The following is a 7,420-nucleotide window of genomic DNA, read 5'->3' as shown; positions in this document are numbered from 1 at the left end:
CAAATGTATGTGTTAGAAGAATATTTAGTGATATTAGCTATGCTCACAATATTTTCTTTCCTGACAAAGGCAAAGAACACCATAGGGCAGTGGGTCTCATTTCATCTTAAATATTATGTGTATTTGTATATGTAATATTTATATATAATATTTATTTTAATTATATATGTATGTGGTTTATGAAATAGATGTATAAAATATCACAGAATTATGCCCTACAATATTAAGAGTAATCTTACTGATGACGGGGTTATGGACAGTGTTATTCTACCTTTTAAAATTATTTTTACATTATTTTCCAAATTTTCTGCAATAAATATGTTCGACTTTTATTGTTAAAAAGATCCAGGGCTTCCCTGGTGGCGCAGTGGTTGAGAGTCCACCTGCCGATGCAGGGGACACAGGTTCGTGCCCCAGTCCGGGAAGATCCCACATGCCGCGGAGCGGCTGGGCCCGTGAGCCATGGCCGCTGAGCCTGCGCGTCCGGAGCCTGGGCTCCGCAGCGGGAGAGGCCACAACAGTGAGAGGCCCGCGTACCGCAAAAAAAAAAAAAAGATCCAAAGCTGAAGACCTTTTTAAAATAGCTCTAATTTGAGGTATCTTTAGGAAAATATTGAGGAAGAGGGATTATTTAGAACTGTTAATCATTCATTTGTGAATTGTGTACCTACTGCTAATTAACAGCATGTTGGACACGCTTACTTCTCTGAGTGTCAGTTTTATCCTTTGATAATGGGTAAAATAACTACCTGCGTGTTAGGATTATTATGATAAGTAAATTAAAAAGACTGAAAGCAATACAGAAGTCTTAATTATATTATTGATATTTTAGGGGTCAGGGATTATACATGTATTTATACAATATCTAGCAGAGTTTTATACGGAATAGCTTTAGATAAGCAATAAAAGTTTTCGATTGCAAACTATGAGGCACGCTCCACTGATATATAATCATAACATAGTTAAATCGCTGGCTGGAAATTGACTTGAAACATGTATTCTATCATCAATCCAAGTCCAGTCTTCCCTTCTCATCAATGAATATTCATTCAGTCTATCTCTGCACACTTTTAACACTATACCCTTCATTCGCTTAGCAGTAACAATTCTGTATTAGTACAGAAATCACTATTAATACTTTTTTCTCTGTGAAGACAAATCTATTTTTCTATTTTTTCCCCTCTTCGTTCTGCTTCTTTCTTCAGAATTCAGGTAAAAGTGGCTTTACCCAACATTCTCACGGTAACCTTTTCAGCATTTACTAACGTTTATCATCTCTCCTTTCCACTTCTCCAGATTTTTCTCTTCATTTTTCCAACTAATCCTCAGAAAATAAGGTTACCAGACCCCTCACTTTCTTCTAGAACATGCTCTCTATAGACTTAGGAAGTGGTGAAATCTAAACCTCAACACAAAGCCCAACCAGGTTCGATGAGCACAGAACAAGGGACTCTACCTGCCTAATCATTTTAATTCATTCTAAGATCAGGTAGCCTTGTAGGAGTCCTGTCCCTAGTTGTCATCAATGAACTTCCGACATGGCATATTGGAAAGGTGTTGGTCTTGGAACTCCGAGTTGAAACATCTGCAACGTTTCTGGCACATAATAAGTATGCTGTAGATGATGGCTACTATTGTTATTATTATCACTATATTTATTTTAGACTCCTGAAGATATTTTATATTTGCAACGACTAAGCCGTATCTCCCTGATCCTGTCCAAACACATTTGGTTTTTTAGATCTCTGGGTAGAACATTCATCCTTGTTAAGCTGTATTTTGTCAGAATTAAATTCTTATCATTGTAGCCTGTTACTATCTCTTTGGATCATGATTCGGTCAGAAACTGCACACACTTTCCTTCCCAGATTCCTGTCACCCTTGCATTTGATGAGCTGTCTACTGTACCTTCAGCAAAGCCACAGATAAAAATGTGTACTGCAGCAAATTCAAAGGCAGAGGTGCATGTGCTGTGCATCAACCAGTGTAAGGAAGAAAAGGGCTGCTTTTAGCAGTGTATATCTATGCTCTTTGAAAAATGTCAGGCTGAACTATTTTTAATTATTTTATTTTAACCCTCTGGGTCACTATATTTACCTGAAGTGCATTTAAAGTAATAGGATCTAAGGACATTTGAAAATTGTCATTAGCTGTCATCTTTTAAAAGATAAATCACAATTCAAATTTGAAAATTGGAAATGTCTTCCTATATTTGATTAGTATAATTAATGAAAATCAATTAATCTTTAAAATTTACTCTAGTGTAGGCTCTAAGCCAGACCCTAAAGAAGTTCACGGTTTAGTAAAACACAGATATGTAAGCACATCATTTCTATGTACATTGTCAAGTAACAGAGGAATTCACAAGTGTTTCTAAAGAATCACAAGGAAATTTCTAGCCACATACTTATAAAGATTTTAGAGCTGGAAAATACTTTAAAGACAATAAAATTCAATCTTCTCATTTTACCAAGGAGAAAACTGGTTCAGAGAGGGGAAGCAACTTATCCAAATTCACACAGCTAACTGGTAAACCAGAACTCAGATGTCTAAGTACAAAGCCAGTGTTCCTTCTCCTATCTTCCCGTTGACAATGGCCTCCAACACCAATAAATGTATGCATTTATGTACTTATAGTAACTGAATACCCTGCCTGAAAATGGATTTTCATACTCTAGGGTAGAAGATATAGATGCAGAATAAATAGGAAATTTGAATCCTATTAAATCTTTACCCCAGAACATACCTAAGGACTTAACACACAAGCTCATGCACAATTAAATTCCCTTAAATTCCAGTATTAGCTTGTCATTATTTGTTTGTTTGGGTTTTTTCCTCCTCAGTGGAGTGTAGGAAAATACAATAACAACACCTTGTTAATTGAGGATTCAGGCTTGTTAGTTTTTAATTAATTCATTCGACAAATATTTGTTGGCTTCTACTATAGGAAAGGTCTTTTTTAAGATAAAATATAAAGTAACTCTGGTAGCAGCCCTTAAGGAAGTCTATTTGTCTTGGGGGTACTATGCTCTTTGTGTTATAAAAAGCCTAATGGAATGTATCATACATAATAATGAAAGAGGACCATTCCAGGTCCTCACTCTTACCAAGAGCACAGAGGCTACTGTCACTGTTCTAGGATGTCTGCTCCATCACTATCAGAGGATCCAGTAAATATTTAGAGGATATTACTAACTGATAAGCATTGAGGTACATGATTTAAGCAATATTTTCTCATTTGGTTCTCCATCTACTCTGAGAGCTTGATGTTTTAATTATCCCCTAGTTATTACAGCTGAAAACCTGAGGTAGTTAGATACTGATTAACTTGTCTCGGATCATACATCCAGGAAATGGCAGAGCTGGAATGTGAGTGCAAGTCTACATGACTGCAAAGCCTATACTCTTTCTGCAGTACTTTTGGAATGTTCTGGAATCAAAGTGTTGTGAGGGCCATGCGTGTCTCTAGTCTTGGGACAAATGGGTATGAGGAGCTTAGAAAGAGTCCATCACTGAATGCAATAATTTGCCTGTTTGAGGTGAAACTTGTACTATAAAAACACATTTTTCTATAAATGGAAATACAAATATATATACACACATGCACACATTTCTTAAGTATCTGTAAGTGCAAAATTCTGCACTTAATCTGTGAAGTTCTGCACTTAGCTTTTAACATTATTATCCATTATTACTGTTAATGAGAATTATTTTTCACTTCCCTTTGTGAAGCTTCCCTCTCTGCATTTACACCATGAGCAGTTATATGCAAAGTAGTTTGCTGTAAATTTCTATTATATTTTTCCCAATGTGGAGGGTTCTGGCAATGAGTTTATCTCCTGTTAAGGACATTCCTCCTTGGCCATGCCAAATTGCCTCAGCTCTTTGGTCTTACCAATGGTGTAACACAGGCCAGAAAGTTTCCCTGGGGAAATTAGGCAGCTCTAAGCAGCTCCAGATCTTTTAGCCTCAAGTTTCCTCAAAATAACCTGGACCATTTCCAAAGTCTTGAGTTCCACCTCACTGGTCCCTGGACGAGTTGTGGAAGGTTTTTGAATGACCTTGATCCACCCTAATTTGAAATCACCACAGGGGAGAGGAGGAGAAGCTGAGAGCAGAGGATGATTCCCGATCAGGACAGGTCCTCTGGAAACTGACACAGGCCCGGTACGGAGGACCACATGTCTTCCATTTTTCTTAGTGGATGGCTGTATCACTCATGATGGGGAGGGGGTTCTGCTGAGAAGAGGTCTCCCCCTGGCTTTCTATTAGGCGAGGTAAAAAAATTTAAAAAGCCGGGGTCAGACTCTCCATCTCTCTTTCATTTACTTTCCCCAAAGTGAATTTTCAGTGTAGACGGGAGACTGAAACCATAAGGGTTTCAATTAACTGTGCAGTAGCAGGCAGTGGGGATGAAATAATAAATAGGATAAACTCTTTACTCTTCACTCACGAAGCCTGAAATTAGTCATGAATAGAGGTCATTTCAATAAAGTGGGAAAGACAGCAGGAAAGGAAGTGTTAGGCAGAGCTGAGAAGGAACATAACCCAGACCTGTGGGGCTGGGCAAAGCCCGAACTTTGATACCTACATCTACTCGTCCTCAGAGATTACATGTTATATTTTTGGTCTAAAAGACACTTACGTAACACCTGATAAATACCATGCACTCTTATAAGTGCTTTATCAACAATTAACTACTTTTGGGGGGACAGGGTGTTGCGTGGCATGTGGGATCTCTGTTCCCCGACCAGGGATTGAACCTGCGACCCCTGCCGTGGAAGCGCAGAGTCTTAACCACTGGACCTCCAGGCAAGTCCCAACATTAACTACTTTTATCTTCATACTCACCCTATGAGGAAGATCCTACCAACATCAGCCCCACTTGATGCCCGAGGAAACTGATACACAGGTAGTTAGAGAAACCCACCCAAGGTCATACAACTAGGAAATGACAGGCCTGGGATGTGAACCCTGAGGCTGTGCTCTTACTGCTAAAATCGGTCTCCCTCAGAAGATCCTGGAGCTGGTCTGCAGGGGTGGGGTGGAAAGGGAAGACTTGACGACCACGTCATATCCTGCTGTGCTGGGAAAGTACAACAGTATTTGCCCTGTGGCCTTGGCTTGGAAGAAAAGGAGGACACTGAGATACTGCTGAGCCAGAAATATGGCCTGGGGCAGGAAAAAGGCCTGCCTGAGCTTCCTGCCAGGATGCTGTGAGAGCCTAATTCCTATTTAACCTTTCAGTCTGACGCAGGCCTATCACAGACCTCTGTGAGTGCCCGTCTCTAAGGAAGGGAACATGTAAATAATCTTTCCCCACATTAAAAGCAGCTTTTGCAGACAGCAGTTTCTCTCACCATACTTCTCCTCATGCAGAGGAAGACTGATGATAAAAACCCCACCTCTGACAGGCAAGTCCAAAACTGCCCTCACACTGCCAGCCTTTCAGAGGAAATGAGAGCTCAGTTGGTCAAACCAGGGAGAGGATCTCCTCTGTGTTGTTACTATCCATAAGCCAAAAATAACTGGACCTCCCAATAGTCAGAAAACCTGAAGAACAGAGAGTAGGAAAGAGAAAAAATGCATCTGCTTCATGGACTAGAAAACATCAGAAATGCAGACAGGGCTCTGCGTACTCTCAGAGCAAACTATTGCACTAAAAGTAAATCCCCAGGGCCCTTCAATCACCCGTTATCTACCCCAGACTCTCCTCTTCAAATATCTGTCCTTTCCTTCCTTCTTCTTTGCCTCTATTGCACAGAAAACAGAAATAGGTCAAATACTAGCTTGACCTTGAAAAAGTGTCTCACACTCTTGGAGTCTCAGTCTCCTTATGTGTAAAATGTGGCGGATTAATGGGACCTCACAGGTAGTTCTGTTGTCAACTGGGGGGTGCACATGGCATGACGCTACCTGCGTTGGGAACACTCAAAACAAATTTCTCTTTTTTTACTCAGAAAAACAGCTTTTGAGCTCTGGCTCGTCTTCCTCAGTAGTTCTGTGATCTTGCATATGTTGTTTAAACTGGCTGAACCTCCACCATCATCCATAAAAATGAAGGTAAAGAAGGGAAAGGATTTATCACTCTGACAAGTAGAATTTCTATGAGGAAGGAACCTGTGTTCTACATAAAAAAATAAAAAAAACACGTCGATAAGCTCTGGCATTAGCTGATGGGCACCCCACCATTGGAGAAGAGGGATAAGTTGTATAGGAGAGCTCAACTTGAAATAGAGAAGGAGAAAAAAGAATGGAGAAGCAGGGAAGGAGTGGCCATAAAAGACCCTGTGGGGAGTTTCTAAAGTCCACTGAGGTAAAAGATTTATGAAATTCTGCAGTGGTGCAGGAGCTAAAGGGCACTGTAAGAGTAAGCTCTCCTGATTTTCCATTTTAAGTTGTTTGCGTGGCCACGATGTAAACCCTTCTCTGTTTTACACTACATCTTAAGGACAGCCTAATAATAGACGCAGACAAATTTATCAGGAGTGTTGATTTTAGAAAGAGGGACAAGCCAGAGTTCCAAGTGTGGATCAACAAAGATGACCCAGGACAGAGAAGGTACCCAGACACTTAGGTGGACATGGAAACAGAACTTCGCATATACTGTGGGAAGCACTGCATGTTCACAGCCCGAGGGGATTGGTGAGGAGAGCTAAACTCAATGTTAGGTAGATTTTGAGAAGTAAACAGGATCCCAGCTGAGAGCCAGGTTACCCAAGGATAATCGTATTAATGTGGCAGGTATTTTACTCCATCTCTGCATCACATTACCTGGCTCTTGGTAGGTGGCCCCCCTCCTTCATTCTCTCCCCCCATTCTTTGCATCCTGTTGGTATTATATGTAGCCTTGAATAAAACTGCTCTAGTTTTACTTTGGAGTGCATATGTCTACATCATACTCCGGCCCACATCATTCCAAAGGGGAAATACTAGCTTGCCTGTTCCAACTACAGTATCTTTCAATCTTTAGAATGCACATTTTTTTTTCCTTTTCAAGTCACATCATCACAGTGAATATTCATCTGTGTAAAAGTGATTCATTATCACCTTTCATTTTTACCATCGACTGTCTTATTGTTCATTACCATCCAGAGGCTGGTTTCTCATTTTTGTCCTTGAATCCACAGTTTTTATTTCCTCTGCAGACTGCTTTTCACATCTCCTTTTACAGTTTCTGTGTTCCTCCAAAACCATCCCTCTGTGTTCCGTGATCAAGCCGAGTGGCAGTCACTCAATTATTGGGTATTCTCTGCAGCTTCCCAGCATTGATGATTTTCGGCTATATAATCTGCTTGCTCTTTTCAGTGAGCCATATATTGGAAAGGACATATGGGTATTACTGCCCACGAAGCTCAAAATGGGAGGGAGATTACTCAGACTGGCGTCTGGCTGACTTAGAGATCAACTTCCTGTTTAT

Source organism: Phocoena phocoena, chromosome 8 (assembly GCF_963924675.1).
Source record: "Phocoena phocoena chromosome 8, mPhoPho1.1, whole genome shotgun sequence".
NCBI classification, from domain to species: domain Eukaryota; kingdom Metazoa; phylum Chordata; class Mammalia; order Artiodactyla; family Phocoenidae; genus Phocoena; species Phocoena phocoena.
The sequence above is the reverse complement of the archived record's forward strand: the minus strand, read 5'-3'. Positions refer to the sequence as shown.